Raw genomic sequence first — 20,877 nt, forward strand, 5'->3', positions numbered from 1 at the left:
GTCTGTGGAAGGCTTTATTGATCCAAGTAGTGACACCCAGTCCCCTAACATGGATTACTAAAAGACACCAAAGTTACACAAAAGAATTGCACACACACACACACACACACACACACACACACACACACACACACACACACACACACACACATAAGAAAACACACACAAACACACACACTCACACAAATATGAAAACAGTTTTGAAATACTGACAACTATATGCCATTTACACAAATACAAAATCTCTCTCTCTCTCTCTCTCTCTCTCTCTCTCTTTATCTCTCTATCGCGTAGTGCTTCCTGTGGGCAGTATGTGGGACACCATTCTTTGTTCTGTGTTCATTGATCCAGAGCTGGAAAAGTCAGACCACTCAAGCTGTGACACAATCTTGGCTCCCACACACACTTATACTTAAGACCGTATAATATACAGTTCACACACCAAGACATACAGGGCCCCTGTGTGTGTGTGTGTGTGTGTGTGTGTGTGTGTGTGTGTGTGTGCGCGCGTGCGCGTATGTGTGTGTGTGTGTGTGTTTGCGAGAGAAAGAGCGAGAGAGAGCGAGAGTGAGAGAGAGAGAGAGCCTGCATGAAAGGGTGCAGGCACAATGGTGGTGGAGGGGACAACTGGATGGAGAAGAAGGAAGGGAGGAAGGAAGGAAAGAAAGAAGGATAGAAGGAAGGAAGAGAGCAATGGATAAGAAGAAGGTGAGGGATGAAAAATCACAGCATCATATATGACAAGAGGAGGCAGAGAGCAAATGAAATGCTGAATTATTTGCAATACAAGCTAAATTTTTCACTCTAATCTGTGTCTGAGTGTTTGCTTGATGGACGTGTATTGGCGCATATGTGTGTGCGGACGTGTGTTTGTGAAAGGGAGAAAGCCAGAAGGCTAAGCAGACACCGAATGCTCCAAGCCTGCAGTATATAGATCATATCCCAATCACCATATTATTGCCTTCAACTCAGGATGGAAGAGAGATGAACAGAACAGTTTTACAGCCTTTTCTCATTCAAAGGCACGCACGCACACACACGCACACACGGACACACACACACACACACACACACACACACACACACACACACGCACGCACACACACACACACAACCACTCTCTGACTCTCTTTTCCAACCATTTTCGATTCTCATTTTCAACAAAGTTACTCAGCCCAGCAGGACTACTATTCCTCTCTACTACTCCAGACACTGTAACAAAAACTATTTTGGAAAGTAGTAAATATAATCGATGAAAATCATCATACAATTTCCCGTGGTAATATATTGAAATTAAGGACGAACTAATGGAGGCAAACAGAGCTGTGCCTTGGAAAATGTGCAATAGACCTCCCAAGGGTCCATTTGAAAAGGCTAAGTAGGCTTATATTCATCATAAAAGCAAGTTTCACAAGTTTTTTTTTTCCCTTGATTGATTGTCGGATTAATTTCGTCTCAATTGCCTCTTTAAATGTACTTGAATAAAATCTCTGAACTTACATTTGCATGACCTCCACTTTGACTGCATTAGTTCTCATCCTTAAAAAGTTTGTTGAAGGGTTTGAACTCAGTTTCAACCCCTTCACGGAAGGGAGCACGAAAAACAACGTGCCGATGGGCCTTGATAGAAGCAGGAGAGACACTTGGATGGTGGATGGTGCATGGCTCAGGAGAACAAGGGAATCATTAACATTATTTGTTTATTGGCGTGTTGGCTACCAAACCTTACAAGCTGAGTTCAGGCGATGCAGAAACAGTGAGTTCAACATTTACCCAGAATTGAATATTGATCAGGGATCCGTTTAGTTCATCGGATGGAAAAATGCTATTATTGCTCTCTTTCTGTTGTCTTTTGTCAGCATTTATCCAGATACCAATGCAGAAGACTGTTTTGGGGAAAATGGTGTGGAAAAATACGCAAAAAGTAATGCACATCCTTCATTGAACAAAGATTTATTTTGGGGTTGGTTCAGTGGAATCGCTTGAAGTTTGGGGTATGCAAATCAAAGTTTGTAGAGGTCATGTGAGTCACAATACATTTCCCTTCAAATTTGACATATTCTACCTCCCTTAAAAAAGTTTCACCAATTTTAGTTCAGCTGATAAGTTGCTGCCGCATATTTTAAATGCAAGGCAAGCCTCTCACTTGATACTTCCAATCAGATATTTACATATTTGGGTTGTACACCTTTTTTACTTTCAATACGATACCGATATTGCAGCCTAGAGGACTAGCTGATACTGATATCGATCAGCAGAACAATACATAGTTTTATTTGTTCAGTGTTTCAGGAAGAAATGTTAGAAGAAATCAAGCGATACTGATCAAAGCGAGAAAAATAGACAGCAACAGTAGGTATGAGAAGATAAAAAAAATCTGACCAATTCATTCCATTTCTGCAAGCTCGATCCAGATTCTGCTGGAGTCAAATGTTGGATGTAGACCAATCTCATCCGACACTAATATATATATATATATATATATATATATATATATATTAAAAATTCCTCGCCTCACCCTTCGGGTGGTGTCCATCCCACATTCAGCTCAGGTCCTCTACCAGAGGCCAAGAAGCTTGAGGGTTCTGCGCAGTATCCTTGCTGTTCTGCGATTTTATGGACTGAGATGTCCGATGTTGTTCCCGGGATCTGTTGCAAACACACATCCAGTTTGGGGGTCACTGCCCCGAGTGCTCCGACCACCACAGGCACGACTGTCACCTTTACCTTTCAGGCTCTCTCCAGCTCCTCTCTGAGCCCTTGGTATTTCTCGAGTTTCTCGTGTTCCTCACACACACACACACACACACACACACACACACACACACACATACTGTGTGACTCATATGCGCTTTGATAGTCAACCATCAATGCATGCATTGGCTCTTTTTTTTATTGACGTATCATTTCTACAATTCATTCAGATTGTTTGTGTTACTGATTTACTTTCTTCTGATTAAATATCTACCGATAATTTGCATTTTAACCATCCATCCATTTTCCACTCCGCTTGATCCTCACAAGGGTCGCAGGTGGTGCTGGAGTCTATCCCAGCTCTCTTCGGGTAATAGGCAGGGGACACCCTGAACAGGTTCCCGGCCAATCGCAGGGCACACATAGATGAACAATCATCCACGCTCACACTCACACGCAGGGACAATTTCGAGTGTTCAATCAGCCTGCCATGCATGTTTTTGGAACGTGGGAGGTAACCGGAGTACCTGGAGAAAACCCACGCAGGCACGGGGGGAACATGCAAACTCGACACAGAAGGCGGGAACCGGGATCAAACCCACGACCTCTGCACTGCGAGGTCGACGCGCTAATCACTGGACTGCACTTTAACCAGACACACAAAAGGCTCCTGGCTATACTGAATTCCGAATTATTTAATTATAATAGCAAAATATTCAAACCAAATAATTGTTGTTTAGCCAATTATGCCGGGATGTTGAAAGAGATGCATGTCTTGTTTTGGGAAGGGCCGCTTTGTAGAAACATAAAGTACAGCAGATTATCTACAAGGTTATCTTTACCTCCTTTTTCCACACTCTTGTTGGGTGTGATGAAGAGAGAAATTGAAAGTGGCAGGAATAAAATGTGTTAAATGTGGCAACAGTCAAGGTGGGAGTCACATGGCGAGACACTTACTGTGATGGATCTTTCCTTTGTGCTTGTAAATCTTCGTTAGACGGAACGGAACACACGTCTTCACTTGCAAGAGAACATGGTCAATTCTAACCTTAATATAACTCCAGCTGTTTTGATGAACTGAATTATGTACTATGTCAAGAGAATTTACCTTTACTTGCATGCGTTTTTTGTTGTTGTTTTGACAAATAAAGGTTTTCTCATCTTATGCCATCCAATAATGTCATGGCCCATCACACAAGGTCCTTTCTGTACACAACTTTCTATGTAGGTGAAAACAAAACAAAAAAAAGTGTGTTCACAAAGCTCCTCATCTTTTTTTCTCCCCCAACAGAGGCTCTTCCAATTAGAACACCTCACCCTGCAAGCCGCGCTGCACAACCGCTCCGCTTCCATGCTTGTAATAAAATGACAAAAAGAATACCCTTGGTGTTTGCCAGTATTTATTACAGTAATCAAAAAAATAATAAAAAATACTACCACGACACACTACAAAAAAAATTATTACAAAAAGAAAAGCTGATTTGGAGCAAGATAATGAATGCAATGTAATTTACATGACCGAAGGTACAAATACATAGATAAAAGTGTAGTAGTTTGTACACCTGTCGTTTGTGCTTTGTAGATTTGGTTCCCATTCCATAAAAGTGTGACTCTAAAGTGAATGGTTGTCAGTATAAGATCTATGATTTAAAGGTATAGTCAGCCTTTTCACCAACATCAGCTGGGATAGTCTCCTTGTGATGCCATTGAGGAAAGTTTGAAAAATGGATGGATGGGTTGATGCAAGTTGATGAAGTAATGCAACAACAACTAAGTTGCATTTTTAAACAGCAGCTCCCGTCTCTCGCTGGAACTGCTGATTGATCAATTAATAGCAGGTGTACTTTCATACTTGCGATATTGCAACTTATATTATTGTCGATCTTGATGCAACATGTGCTTAAAAAAAGGTACTTTCAGCACATTTGTTATTTCATAAAACTTTTTTTTTTTCAGGAAAATGATATTAGCTTCCATTTTCAATTTTATCAAGTTGTTTTAGAGAAATCATTAAATAACGCCGTGAAAATGCTCACTGGAAATGAGCAATTTGGTCACACCCATCTCCCCCGCCTCCATCTTGGTGGGAGTCCTGCCACGGGCCGCAGAGTACAGATCGGAAAATGAAGCTTCAAGATTTGGTGATGACCATGTAGCTTAACCCTCTTGGAGTATGCGAGAGGCCAGGGGACCAGTTGGATCACCATTTTCCTTACATTGCAGTACTGAGTGGAGGAATCAATTTAAACTGCCCCTTTTCTTTACCATTGGTTTTGTAATTAAATGAGTACACCCCTTCGAGGAGTTTGTTTGTTTCTTTGTTTTTTGTCATGAACACAAGAACAATTTTAGAATGCTAATGATGATTATTTCAGTTCAGCCTGGAGAGTTTGGCAGGAAGATTAAAAATGGCAAAGGGGGAATGAAAAACTGGAGTACAAACAAAAAAGTGAGGAACAAGCGACACAGGTCAGGTGAGCGAAAAAGATAAAAATAATCATAAAAAGAAGAATCATTTGTGGGCAAAGCAGTTAAAATCAGCTCATGCATTTTTTTGGAAACTGAGGCTTATGTAATGACAGTCATGTCGACTTCAACTAATTAATAACATCATTTATGTTTGTTTTTGAGTCATCAACTCGCCATGCACGCCTCCAAACACAAGCTGGGCGCCTCATAACTGCCATTGGGTTTACTCACTCTCTTCGTAGGTAGGTAGGTAGGTAAGTAGATAGATTGATCAATAGATATGTTAGGTTCACCTCTGTTTCTTCAGGGAAAATGTTGGAAAAGTCCAGTGAATGGAAAGAGGGAGGGAAAATGTTGGAAAAGTCCAGTGAATGGAAAGAGGACAACCAAACCTTGAGTGGAAGGCAAACTTTGACATCATTCTCACAGTCACAGGCGAGACAAATGAAGCAACAGCAGGTATAAGGGCAAGATCAAGAGACTTTTCCCCATGAAAAAGAAACTGCATCATGCGTTCCATATCAAAACAAGTCTCTTTCATGTCTAAAAGAAAAGAGAATACGTTCTTTTCTCTCAGTGTATTTTCAATTTCGGGAATGAAAGTAGCATGGGCTGCCTGTCGTCCTTTGTGGCATTGAGGCAAAGGTGCAGGGGCAAAGATATGAGAAGTTGATTTGCTTCGAGCTTAAGATGAATACTCCCAAATATCAAGACTCAACCTAAGCAATCAATACCCGCACTGAAGTCACTCGTGAGAGGACCTTTTATTTATACGGCGTTTGCTGTGATTTGGGAAGCCAGGGACAAGTGATGCTGCGTTGACATTGATTGATAAAATGCGTCACTTTCCTTTGTTCGTTTATTTATTTTTTTTCCGGAGAGCCAAAATGAGAATTTTGTACTGTGGTGCATTTGGCATGGTCGGTTTTAACTCGACGTACCCGACATTCAAGGTGATGTTTGCAGTTGTTTGGCTGTCGCCGACGAATCGGACGGACTGGGTCAGTCTTAAATACTGACAGAAGCTCAATGATGGACTCAGCGGACTGACAATGCACACCTCTGTTAAATACAAATAAAAAAGACACAAAACTCGATGTCTTCTCCTCGTGGAAGCAAAATGTGTGTGGAGGAGTTGTTGTCCTTCTCCCCTCCTCACTTAAAGTTGAAGCACTTGTTTGTTTTGTGTTATTTCTTCATCGTGAAGTATCCATCAAGCTAATATTTGACCCACTTTATCCTCATGAGATTCTTGGGTGTGCTGGAGCCTCGCCCAGCTGACTTCGGCCTGTAGGTTTGGTATACGCTGAACTGGTTGCAAGCTCATCGCAGGGCATCATTGTGAAGTATCCATCCCATCCATCCATTTTCCGATCAGCTTATACTCGCAAGGGTCGCAGGGGGTGCTGGACCTATCCCAGCTGTCTCCGGGAGGTAGGCGGGGGACACCCTGAGCCGGTTGGCAGCCAATCAGAGATGAACAACCGTCTGCGCTCACACTCACACCTAGGGACAATTTAGAGTGTTCAATCAGCCTGCCATGCATGTTATTGGAATGTGGGAGGAAACCGAAGTACCCGGACAAAACCCACGCACGCCCGGGGAGAACATGCAAACTCCACACAGGAACGCCGGAGTCGGGATCAAACCCACGACCTCTGCACTGTAAAGTAAACACGCTAACCCCTGGACCACCGGGCCACCGCATTGTGAAGTATATTTTGCCTTATTTTTATTTTATATTGTATTTATTTTCATGTTAATATTGTTGAAGCAATAACTCGTAAAAATTGAGCATTGCTTTTCTCCTTTTTTGTTTTTTTGGACAGAATTTTTGAGACAGCTCTTGGACTGAATAAGATTGTGTAGGTGTATGGAATTTCTTTGTTAGAGGGGTATATTTCGAAGCATTTTTCGTGTCTTAATGGATGATTAGTCATAGCTTAGACTTAGAAATGTACTGTGTCATTATGCTAGTTATTTTTTTCCATATGTATGACTGATTTGGGATGCTACATATTAATTTCATGGAAATGAAATCCATTTGCAATGCCACATTCTGGTCATAAATGATCATGTGTGTCTGCCATCTTAACTCATAAAGGGAGAAAACGTCAGCCTGTCTCAGTTTGAGGAGATGCGATAGCATATCGACCTTTTCTGGATATACGGTACATCTCAGCCAAAGGCAGGCTTGTGTTCTCATTCACTCACTGTGGGCCGAGCTCCCACTCTCAGGTTTGGTAGCCACCCCTGCGTGACCTTCTCCCATCAGTCACTGCTTCATCCCCTTAGTCTCAAATTGTCAAGTGTTTACATTGCCTGATGCCGCAGTAGTTTAAATGGTGAGTGTCCCCCATTGCTTTGCTGTGTTTATTCAAGATGTCAGCCACCTGTACCTTCTTCTTAAATCAGCATGTTTGCATTGAACAAACACTATAATCACAACCCAAATGACAATTAGATTATGTTAATGGCACTGAGGAGGCCATCAAACTAGACATTAAATGCAGGGTTATATGCAGCGTCAAGTTAATTTATTAAATTAAATGCCCTCGGAATTCCCCCTTTTTTTTCGGATAGGGGGATAACGTAGCTTGAAAAAATACAGTGTCGTTCTTGAACCCTTAATACCCTTTCTTTGGTTTTGTTTGGAATGAGCAAAAACAACACCAAAGAAAAAGCAAAATACATGTGTAGTCAATACTTTGAACTCACTGAACTGAACCGTGTTTATTTTTGTTAAATCGTAAGAGTTTAGGTTTAATCTGTTCTTTTTATGCAGGCTCGTGCGGTCGTAGATTGAGAATCTATTGAGATTTCGAATTGTAGCTCTTGTACTTTATTTTGTACCATGGGCTCTCTTCTCTCCTCTTAGGGCTTTCTGGAGGTATTATTAGTGCTATTAATATCATTAAATGAGCAAACACTTTACTGCTTTCCGACCTGCTTTCTCTCCTCAAACAATTCCTCCCCTTTCCTTTCTTTTTTAAACCGGTCAAGGCAGCACATTTAAGTCGGTTTCACAACGACAAATCAATAACACAAGTGCACTCTATTTTTATTAGGCTGCTCTCTGCGACCATTGTCTTTTCTTTTAGAATATAGACATTTCCCTTTTTTTCTGATGTGAATGATAAATGCATGAACGTTGCTGTCTGTGTGAGCTGCTGCAATAGCATTATTTCTTGAACAGAATCAATAAAGTATCTATCGATCTATCTTTCTATCGATCTATTTATCTATCTATTAGCATCAGAACATTAGTCGAACTTTATTTCTTCTGACACTGTCATTCTACGTCCTTGCCTCTACAAACTTATTACACCATTTGTCTCCATTTAAGGCTGTGCAACAAGTATAGCCCACTGTCACTCCTAAAGCCCCTTTTCCATCAGACCAGTCCTACTCCGAAAACAGCCTGGTTCGGTCCTGTGTGGTCGCTTTTCCATTACACTTTTTCAAGGCTGTGTGGTTACAAAAGAGGTTGCATTCTAAATGTGTATGCTTGACAGAAGCATTGACCGTTAAATAAGGAAAATGGGTGCAAATTGTAGGGGGCGGAATAATGTTAAGGTTAACTGCATTTGAACCAATGGGGGAACAGTCGGCTTTATCGACACGCATCACTATGTAACGTTTCATTATTAAAATAATAAATATAAACACAGTTGCAAGGCACTTCAATGCAAATGTCATCACTCAATAGATTGGTCATCAACTCTATCAAAACCAAACCTTTAAGTCATCTGTCAAGTCTGAACAATTTGAAGCAGCACCAGATAAATTCCTGCTGCCAGACAAACATTTTCTTCAATGTTAACCATACAGAAAATATCTTCAAGGGACTTTTAGAAGTTTGTATGTGATACTGCTAAACAAGAATATAGTGAACGAGTTGAAACAAATCTGACAAATTAAGATCACATCCCATATTGTGTGCATCAAACACCAAGCTAAAATTATGGTAAACTCAATTGAGATAGAAAGAGCGTATGAAACCAAGTTTCTCGGAATAGTAATAGACTCAAAACTATGTTGGAAGCCACATATCGATAACGTAAAAAGAAAAATAGCCAAAACCATAGGGATCCTCTACAAAACCAAGGAAGTGCTAAATAAGGGATCTCTGTACACATTATACTCTTCATTATTATTACCATATATGACCTACTGTGTGGAAATATGGGGAAATGCCTGCAAAACAAACACACTCCCTATCTTAAAACTACAAAAAAAAGCAATTCGAATTATTAATAAATCGAAATATACGGAACCCACAAATCCACTATTTATCAAATTAAATACGATGAAATTTCATGACCTGGTTGACTTTAAAATCGCACAATTAATGTACAAAGTACACAATAACCTGCTCTGCCAAAACATTCTGAAGTTTTTCGAAATTCGAGAAAGCAGCTATGATTTAAGAGGTACCAACTTATTCAAAAAACTCAAAACAAGAACAAACATCAAGCAAAGAAGTGTATCTATCAAAGGTGTTAATCTGTGGAATAATTTCGAAACGGACCTGAAAATGAGTAAATCGCTTGCTGAGTTCAAAAACAAATTCAAAAAAATAGTACAAACTACCTACATCAATCAGAGTTAAAATGATAAATTCTAAACATTAAATATAATGAATCAGAACTAGGTTGATAAATAGAGAAAGGTATTGAAATATCCATTATGAATACAAGAGAAAATTAACACAAGAGTGCCAGGGTGTGTATGTATAAAATCCCGATACAAACCAAAAGTATAAAAATATCACGGTTAAGGGTAAAGCATGAGCCTTAATGGAGACTTCTTTCTTCTTACTTTGTTTCTTTTCTGATTGATATAAAAATGATATATTAGATATAAACACATAACACGGGGTAGGACTAGATAAGTTCCTTACTTCTTCCTACTCCCTTGAACATAATAACTGTGTTGAATGATGACAAATTTCTCTTTCCTCTTTACTATTTTATTTACCTTATTTTCTGTCAAATTATTACTGTATATGTTTTATGTTCAATAAACAATAAACAAACAAACATCCAAATGCCCAATAATAAAAAACAGATCCAATTTATTCTCATCCTGATTTGCACCAAATAAAGATAAAACAGTTAAGCAGCAAAATGGATTAGGAAGCACAGATTTTGGGTTTTGCAAATAGACTGGGAGGTTAAAAATGTGTTGGCTGATTACTTGCCTGCTATCCCCCTTGCCTGCTAGATATCTGGGACGAGGAGACAAAGCTTTGAGTAGTTCTTTGAATTAAAAAAGAAAAAGAAAAAAGAAAAAAAAAAAACGAGCACCAAATTTAGAGCGTTGATTTGTATCCAAACTGGGGCTAGTACTGTAAGGTCCAACTCAAAAAACACCCATTAACATAGAGAATAATGCATTGTCAGCCAGTCACAGATACTGTAATGCTTTTTGTCTCACAAAACTAGAGTCTTAGCTTTTAATCTCTTATTTGAGATCTGTGAAGAGGCAATCCTATGACTCAAAAACCATACATGCCACCTCGCTTGCCACACTTCTATTATTGCTCTTTTTCCTCCTCTTGACACACTGTGGCTCATTCAGTTGGTGATCAGCCCTCTGCTTTGTCCTTGAGTGAGAAAAAAAATCCCCAGAAAACAAAATTTTCACACACATTTGTATGTGTGTGTGTGTGTGTGTGTGTGTGTGTGTGTGTGTGTGTGTGTGTGTGTGCGTGCGTGCGTGCGTGCGTGTGTGTGTGTGCGTGCGTGCGTGCGTGCGTGCGTGCGTGCATGCGTGCGTGCGTGCGTGTGTGTGTGTGAGTGAGTGACGTGAGTGTGACATACACGGGCAGTACACATGCTGCCCAGCCTGGCCTATAAAAGTGGCAGGCATGAGTTTTGCGCTGTCACAGCTGGAGAAGCGATAAGTGACTTGTCAGGAGAGCAAATGGCAGGCGGATAGATGCATGGAGATGCAATACGCTGTCGGTGACTTCATGTAAACATGCTGGGCCATTCTGGTCACACATATGGTGTACCTGTGGGGGAAGCACTCATGTACAGCGAGATAAAGAGGATATACTGAACGAATGGTCCCGAAATGTTTCTGTTCATTTCAAATATACTGTAGAAGGGGGTATTGTTCATTTTTTAGACAAAGTAAAATTATACTGAAGCATACATGATGTATACCAGGGGCATAGCCAGGCATAAAGCTCTACTGGGGCAAAAGCCCTCTACTACATCGGTCTGCAACCGCTGGTCCGCGGTCCGGTACTGGTCTGCAGACCACTCGGTACGAGGTTGCAGAGATATTTCTATTTATGTATTTTTTTACGTTCTGTAGAGTTGCAAATGTGTTGAGCAATGAACTTGGCAGAAAAAGGGTTGGTGACCACTGACCTACTAAATCCCCTAACACACACACACACACGCACACACACACACACACACACACACACACACACACACACACAAAACCCGACTACTATACTCTTACTAAAACTACCACTTGAGATATTAATGAATGTACAAACACATAGTTTATATTCTCCAAGTATATTTCAACAATCACTTTGGACAAGATGATAAATGCATCGCAAAGCAGTTTTTGTGTCACCATGCCAGACCTGAAACTGCATTGGATTGCAGTGCGAGCATGGATGTGCTATGTATATGTACAAATTTAGAGAGATTAATTAAATTCCCAAACAGGTGCAGCAAGCACAAACATCAAGATGTGCTCGGTTTTACAATCAAGTTCAGCTGCGATGTCTACGAAAATAGAGCCATGAGTGTTTTTTGGTTGTTTTATTGCTCATACTTTACTCTTATTTGAAGATACATTTCTGGGAAATGTTTTATTCATTTTAAACACATTTTCATCTTCGGCTAGACCAACTGCATGGTTTTCATTGATCTACTACTACACAGTCAATATTGGTTCCTGATTGTTTGGTAAAAATGTGTGTATTTGTTTTTAGAAGGACATGCAAGTAATCTTGTGAGTTGCTGCCTTCATTGTGGTTTGATCCTCAACTGAAGGAGCCCATTAAATAATGATAATTAAATGAAAATAGCATTGACACAATAATCAGCTCGACTAGACTGGCCTCGTTTCTAATCAACAGGACTAAATTGCATATAGTAAAGTCAATGTAATTACCAAAAATAAAATTAAGCCTCGTAATGAATTAGTGTAGCTCAAGTAAATAGGAGAACACTGAATCATGAAATGAACAGTACACTTTTTCCCCCACAACTGCACGACTTTTTAATTAGCCTCTTTCACACTGGCCATCGATGCTGTCATTTTCCTGACTTTTACCCAGCTCGATGTCTTCTGTGGAAAGTACTGACACGGGATGTGGTGGTTAAAGTTAACTTGGGAATTTGATGGCTTTTGATTAGAGTTTGAGAACATACAAGCAAAGAAATTGGGAATGGCCTCCTGTGGTTGCCAAGTTGATGAGGCAACCAACATCGGCCGTGTGAATGCACACTTGCAATATCCCGCCCGCTTTGGCAAGTTCTTCCTGAAAGGGAAGAACTGCTGTACACCCCTGATGCGCTACTGTACTGGTTATACGTATGAACATTGTTACAGTTGCTCTCTTTAATATCTATTATCGACCTGCAGTAGCTGTAGGAGTAGAGTTGGAGTTTTGGTGAAGGACAGAGTGGCAGTCTTTGGCAAAAGAAGATTTACTGTTCCAATGTCATTTCAACAATCAGACTGTATGGCAGCTCCCTCGTTACACTGGAATGACAAATTAAACAGTGGCAGGGGGATAATTGTCTTCAGGTAATAAAGGAGACCACCTGCTGAAGCTGACAATTGAGAAGAAAGTTAGAGAAAAAAAATACAATTAGCACTGAAATTTTAACATGTGAAATATAGATAAAAGTATTGGGACGCCCACGTCTTGTTATTATAGTGTACACATATTACACTGGGTTTTTATAATCCTGCAAATGTGATAATTGAGATGGAATCAATCTTATTAGCATAATTCTGGCCACAGCATAGAAAAGAAAAAAAAATAGAATTGCTCTATAGCTGTTGGCACTGAAACATCAAATAAACAATCTGTCACCAGGCTTTCCATATAAGCTACTCACAGAGTGTTGAAGTGTTAATGATTGAAATTGGGGTGATTTATGCAGTATGTGAATGCTGGATTGCACTGCCATTATATCAGAGTGATGCAGTGAAGCATGCATTGTCATATCAAGGCTTAATCACTGCATGTGATATGAGGGAGATCTACTTTGCCACATGCATCAATGAAATCACCTGGCGCTTGTCCAAAATCCATTTCACCGGGTTTGGGAAATGATGACCATTGCTGCCGCACCCATCAATGACAAAAGACATCAACATGATCAACAGGAGCGTTGCATCATGGCCAGATGGAGTTTTGGAGTTTTTAAACATGGTGTATTATCTCAACAGCTACAATTATGTAGATCTGAATCATGTCATTCACTAGACACACTTTTTGGTACCTACAATATTAAAAAAAAAAAAAAAAAAAAAAAAAAAGCAAGTCACCTTTTCCCTATGGTGATGCGTGACCTCCATAACTGGAAGTTGTTAGCAGTCAGCAATCTGCAATTGCAGTTTGCGATCAGAGCTGTTACAATATCGTTTTTTTTTTATTTTTTATTGTTATTCTCATTCAGTTTGTTTCATCTGCAATTCACCGATGGCACTGGCAAAGAATGTGAATATGGAGCGCCAGGAGAAGCATTTTAAAACGGTACATGTGAGCTACGATAGTGATGTTCATGCATTTTAACACGCTGCAAAAGTGCATCCCATGCCTCCGCATCAGGTCTCCCACAAAGGTAGGCTGTGTTTTCCTTTTCACAAACTCACAAAATTGACTTTTTTTTTCTTCGTGAATGTTTAGGGGCGTTATGGCTGTTGCTCATCTGTGCCTGAGTGGGCGTGTGTGTGTGCGGGTGCGTGTGTGTGTGTGTGTATGCGTGCATGTGCAGTAACGGTCGATCGCGGAAGGTTGGTTGGCTTGAAAAGGAGATCTTGGATCAAAAAGGTTGGGCACCCCCTGGTTTAGTTCAACACTATTTTCTGCGAAACTATGGACCCATACAATAGGTACTTAAAAAAAAGTAATTGCATTTGCCCTTATCACACCATAGCTCATTACCCTTTGCTTTGACCTTCAATGTGTATAGGATGTGATATTAATAATGGTAACAGATGGCATGTAGGTTAGTGGCCTCCACAAGCTTTTTCTTTCAGTACAAATTTGCACCTGCACCCCAAAGAGAGACTTAACGCACACCTCTGATTTCAATATTCACTGCACCATTTATTTTCCCGGTTTATCATCAAACTCATACTTCAATCATGTTTTTTTTTCCAAATTTAAATGAATCACAGTGCTTTGGTTAAGCTATTGTAGCAGTCTAAATGCACAATTGTCTGACCAATGTGATGCTCCATAGTGCCCCCTCTCTATCGATACTTCCAAACGAAGTCAACCATTTTCTAATCCCCTTCTCCTCACAACGGTCACGGGCGTGCTGGAGCCTATCCCAGCCATCTTCGGGCAGTAGGCGAGGGACATCCTGAACTGGTTGCCAGCCACACAGAGACAAACAACCATTCACATTCTCAATCACACCTCGGGACAATTTAGATTGTCCCATTAGCCTGCCATGTGTGTTTTTTGGAATGTAAGAGGAAACCGGAGTACCCAGGGAAAACCCACACAGGCACAGGGAGAATGTGCAAACTCCACACAGGAAGGCTGGAGCCGGAATCGAACCCAACACCTCTGCAGTGTGAGGCTGGCTTGCTAACCAGTCATCCACCGTGCCGCCCTAAAAGAAGTCGAATAGCATATGTTTTAAGATAACCATTAATTTGAAACAAGTCACAATTTAAAATATAAAATGTAACATTTTCTTCATTCCATGACTGTATCGTTACTGTCAAATAAATCATGCAGGTTGCTTGGTGTTGCAATACCTAATTGGACAAACCCAAAACACCAACAACTTGTCTGTCTCCATTTTCTCTCAATTTTTTTCGACCTTTTTCTTTTTCTTTCCCTGCGCTCTGGACCGTTTCAGTTGTTTTAAAATGCTTATCAAGTTCTTCGTGGTCACATCAATAATTTGCTCCTCCCCCCACAGATAGCGAGCTGTATACCAATCAGCTAGAAGAGGGTGTAGGCCTATTTGGTTCATTTGTAGTCATATTCATTCATTTATTACTAACTACCTTTTTTTAACAGGTAGCTAATCCTATCCACTTACCCGTCAACACCCTCCCAACGACCACCCAACCCAGAACGCCGACCACTCGAATAGAAAAGTGAGTAGGGTCCTCTCACATGTTCTCTGGGTAATGACTGAAAGCTAACTCAGTGCACTGACTAATTTCAACACTTCAGCAGCACACATTTAACATATCGGCATAAAAGTACGTTACTGTGTGTGCAGTCGATAGAGCGGTAGGTACTGCTTAGTAATGTGTGCGCACAGTGTTCCCCAACAACCTATTTTTAGTTAGAGTGTCCTACAGACCCCCAACTCCCCCACCCTCTAGGGCCAAGTTCAATGCCATCATATTTGCTCTCTGGTTGGAAAGTGCATCATTGTACAGCTTTCGCAAAGTCCTTCACTTTGAAATTTCCAGGAACGACAAAAATCTGTTCTCTTCTGTTCTGTTAATCCTTGGATAGGACACAACAAACGCTTTACTCTCAAACAATAATGCATGCATACTTGGTGAAAATTGTGTTAGTATGCCAGTCATTTAGCTTATTCATGTGCAAAGTAAAAGACCTTTAATTTTTAATTGCAACGGCTCATTATCAATAAAGTAATGTACAAAACAGCACACGTTAGCTTTGTTAAGAACCGGATGTCAACCTTCCTCGTGAGTAGAATGCAGCCCTTTACAAATTGGGCTACTTTCACATTGCACAGTTTCATTTGCACAACACATTTCAACTTGAGGTTAGACTAGTTTTGGTTTTAGAGCTTTATTCCCCATCATTGTTGTGCAACTCATTCAGAAGTGCCCTTGGAAAAAAAAAAATCACTGAACCTCTAATTGCTCCGTTTTTGGATGCTCAGTGCCTACAAACGCATGACTGAACTAGCCTCGAGTGGCTACTGAATATTGGGGGGAGAAACCTTGGTGGATAAACAGCCACCATGCGAATGTTGATTCTCACTGGCTGTGATTTAAAAGGCGATATCCTTTTACAGCCAATTTAATGGGTAACTAACCATCATTTGGATGTTCTGAAACTTGACTTGGCAAGTTAGGAATATTTTGACCAACACCCACTGAGGGTACTATCTAAAACTGAAAATGGATTTAAAAGACAAAAAAAAACTACATATATATATATATATATATATATATATATATATATATATATATATATATCCTTTTTAACTCTAATTTAGTTTGACCTTTTTTATTTAACACTAGAAATTAAAACATTTGATAACAGGTATCAAAGTGGAACTTTTTTGTAAACAATGTGTTTAGGCCTGGCATTTGTAGATATCTCAATACAATTTCCTAAAAATAAAAACTTTTAATAAGATCACAATCACTGCAGTGGGAACTAATTTGTGTGTGACTCACTCTAACAAATTGCATACGAAGTTGGCAAATGGTGTAAAAATTGGTGGAAAGAGAGTTTTAAACTTTAGTCTCCATCATGGAACATTGGGGGAGTAACACGAGGGTGAAATTAAATTTTTAGTGATGGAATTGGATGTGTTGGTGACATATTTTGCAAAGAGATATTAATGGAATTCGCATGTCTCGTGAAAACTCCACAATCTGGGAATAAAGGCGAGCCTCAGACGAGGAACGACTCGCGCCGAGTTAATAAGCACATCAGCCTTTTGCGCACAGTGGGTGTGTCAGAATTATGGATGAGCGAATCGAAAGCGCGCAAGCCAGGCATGTAAAAAAAATAAATAAATACTTAAAAGTATGCGGGAGAATGTGGCCCGCTGTGCGTGCGGATTTTTTTTCATGTCACTGCTGTTGCTGATCTTTTCCTTCTGGCGCTCCAGGTACAGCAAGCAGTTGGCTGTTAATCACGCCTTTCTTGAAATGCTTTTGTTTTCACAAACACAGATATTATTATGATAATGCAACACCTGGAAAAGAGCTCTGGGAAAGGCAAGTATGGGAACATCAATTGTCATGTCGCAGTGTACCAAAGTCACCCATATGCAAGGAAATGCAGAGTTGAAAGGAGTTTTGTCGTACGTGACATGGCATGACATCTTCTTGTGACTGGCTGTATGTTGGCCCTTATTCATTTATCATTTAGAAGTTGCAAAATGGAATTACTGAAACCTACTTGGGCCTGCCCTTCAGATGCTCGATCAGCCAAAATCAGCCGGCACAATTTGTCTCAGGGTTAATAAATCACCTTGCCCGTGTTAAATCTTTGCATATAGTACTCCTACAATGGGTGAAATGAACTGTGCGAAAAATTCGGCACATTTGGAGGATGCAATCCTTGTTGTGCCCGCTTCACAGATCCGCTTTTCCATCTGTTTGCCTGCGCAATCAAGTCTGCATGTGTCAACCTTCTGTGAAATCAGCAATGAGGAGATGAAAAATTTCAGCTATTTAAGAACTTTTTAAGGACTAAACTTGAGGTTTCAAGTACCAACTTAAACTTATATTTGCTGATATAACTTGATCTGAATCTTCATTTTGGCAGAAATGTATTCTGCCTTTGATAATACATGGAATTCACAGCCCAGCTATTTCTAGCCATCAATAACACCTAAACTTCCCAAACTGATATTGAAACCTGAAGTGATTTACCAGCAGAGACACTTTAATCACAATCACACGCACACACAAAAAGTCCTTAATATTGTATATTGGATCTAAAGTGGCGTTATCCCAACGTCCCCAAAATTGTCCTTGTTCATATACTCTGATTGCATTTGTGGAACACACACACACACACACACACACACACACACACACACACACACACACACACACACACACACACACACACATACATACACACACACACACACACACACACTCACAGAAAAAAACAATGTATGTGACATGACTGTGTTGAAATGTTTTAAAGGAAAATTCATTGGCAATGCTACCTATTCGCCTTGACACGTTTCTGTACTCAACAATTGATAGCTCTTGCACTGCAATCAAAAAGTAACAATAGTCTATGCTGCAATAAATATTGAAAAAAAGTATTTTTTCGACTTAATATGTCAATTTAAAATGTCAAACGCAAGTGCAAATTGTGGCATCAGGAGAAAGAAAGACAATCAATATAGTACAGGAATGAAGAGAATAGTTTCTTGGGTCAAGCGGACTGACCCACAATTGAGGTCTTTTTTTTTTTTTTTTTTTAATTCGAGTGTCAATTTTCATCTCATGTGTGTGCAACCAGCATGCCAAAGAAAAGTCAATTTCTTCCCAGAAACATGATCAAATAAAAACCTGCTTGAAATGTCAAACCCCAGGCGAAAGGCATCGATTCGATTTGCTGATTTATTCAATCGTTAGTTACAAGTAACAGCAAGCGGCATAAAGAAAAGGAACATTTCCTCCCACCATTATCATCTGCGTTGCAGTCCCACATGAAATGTGTCACTGTAAAATCAGACCAAAGTCCCAAACCCATGTGTTAATATGCTGTACATTATTTCTTATAGCTGGAAAATGTAAACTTGTTACTGCTGGAAATTAATTGTATTATGTTACTAAAATTTCATAGCTCCTTTGAGTAAATGCATGCGTGACAAAGAATATTATAAAGACAATTTTGCAAATTTGGGCTTTATTCAGTGAGAAAATGTTTTGACTTTAGCATGGATTAATATTTACCCCCTCACACATACTCACAAATATATACTGTACAGTACAAACAAGACAGTATTGTCACTTTACCTATACATCAAAAATCGAATGACATCCAATACAAGAGCTGTGTGTTAAATTCAAGCCTTTACAATGGTAGTTTGGATTGACAGTGTTATTTTATAGCGCATGCCCTCATCAGGGTCGCCGGTGATCAGAGCTGGAGTCGATCCCAGCTGATTTTAAACGAGGACTGGGGTGCATTCACGAGCCAATTGAGGGGCACATATAACAACCATATTTTCACTCCCATTCGCACCATGAGTAATCTAGAGTCTTCAATTAACCTTCAGTGCAAGGATTTTATTTTTGGTTGTTTTTTTGTTGGAATGAGGGATGAGGACCGAGTATCCGGAGAAAACCCACACAAACCTAGGGAAACAGGCAAACTTCAGAGAGATATGTCAGTGTGGAACTCCACTGGATCATACTTAGAAATTGTTTTGTTTTGCCGACCTAGCTAAACAGGTAAATAAAAATGTTGGGAAAAGCTCTCAATATAATATGGCACAGTTCAACATCACAGCAATCACAATATTAAACACTATAAATGGAAATTAATGGGCCCTACCTCTGACTATTATTATTTTTGGATACTGATAGATTGATTATTTTTAGTTATCATACATTCGCTTATTATTAATGTTATTATTGTTATTTTGATATTGATTGATTGATTGATTATGCTCGCAAAGAAGAAAGCTTATGCCCGCAATGATAAATTGATTATGCTTGCAAAGACGAACGCTTATGCCTCTAATCATTAATTGACTATGCCTGCAATGAAGAACGCTTATGCTTCTAATAAAAATATATTAATCATTATGTACTCACATTTATAATCCTTTGTATTATATTTATATACTCACATTTATAATCAAGAATGCTTAGTGCACTGTGTGGAAGTTTAGGGACGCAACCACCTTTCCGAGGACGTGGTTGGGAAGAGATAAGTGTTAAGACTAAACAGGAGCAAGGTTGGACAGTGAATGGAGCCATCAACACCAGCTGCAACGTGATGTTTTTGTAACAATTGCACACATGTACGTAATTTACACTCACATACACACACATAGTCAAACAAGTTCAGTGTGTCTTCAACAGCCCCCACCCTTTAGGTTGGACACACCTATGTAGTAGATTTCCCAATAAATAAGGGGGTGAAGGGGGAGATCGTGAGGGGTGACGTGCCGAGAACTGAAACCGAACGCTTCTCCTCGTTCCCTCCTGGTACCAGAATTGAGTCTCCTGTCTCCTCCTTGTGTTTTATTCCTGAGTGTCAAATTGGATAAACCTGACAGATACATTTTGATACAGCTTTTGTATTTGATCTTAATAGATTGTGTACTGTGCAGGTGTGGCCAACGTTATCCCCATAATGTTCAAAGAGTATATAAAAATACTGTATAGAGCCTTTCTGGCCAAAAGTACAAACAGCATCACACCTACTCCACCAACAAGTGATATCTTTCGAATGGGTGTTGTGCACTGCACTTGATAATAATCAGGAACTGGTGGTATGAAGTATCACTACACATGAGTGCGGGAAGAGAGACAAAAACAGCAATGGGGTGGATTTCCCCCCCCCCCCTTCACTCCCCTTAAATTCTTACACAAACCCTCTGAGAATCAGCCCCATCCGACCTTTCCGGACGGTTCTTCAAGCATCCCACCGACGCACACAGCAGCTCTGTGAAAGCCAAGCATTATTGAAATTCGCCCCACGCACTGAATTGACATACCACGACTGCAATCCATTTATGCCCAAACCAGAGCATGATGAGCGTGTTTGGAGAACCACACCAGCAC

The 20,877-nt window shown here is 40.0% G+C and overlaps 1 protein-coding gene across 1 annotated transcript in view; it reads right to left on the reverse strand.

Moving 5' to 3' along the window:
- sgcz (sarcoglycan zeta) overlaps positions 1-20,877 on the reverse strand; it is a 208,095-nt gene that overhangs the window by 186,423 nt on the left and 795 nt on the right. The gene's annotated exons all lie outside the window — the stretch shown is intronic.

Source organism: Hippocampus comes, unplaced genomic scaffold, assembly GCF_001891065.2.
Source record: "Hippocampus comes isolate QL1 unplaced genomic scaffold, H_comes_QL1_v1.1 scaffold51, whole genome shotgun sequence".
Taxonomy (NCBI): domain Eukaryota; kingdom Metazoa; phylum Chordata; class Actinopteri; order Syngnathiformes; family Syngnathidae; genus Hippocampus; species Hippocampus comes.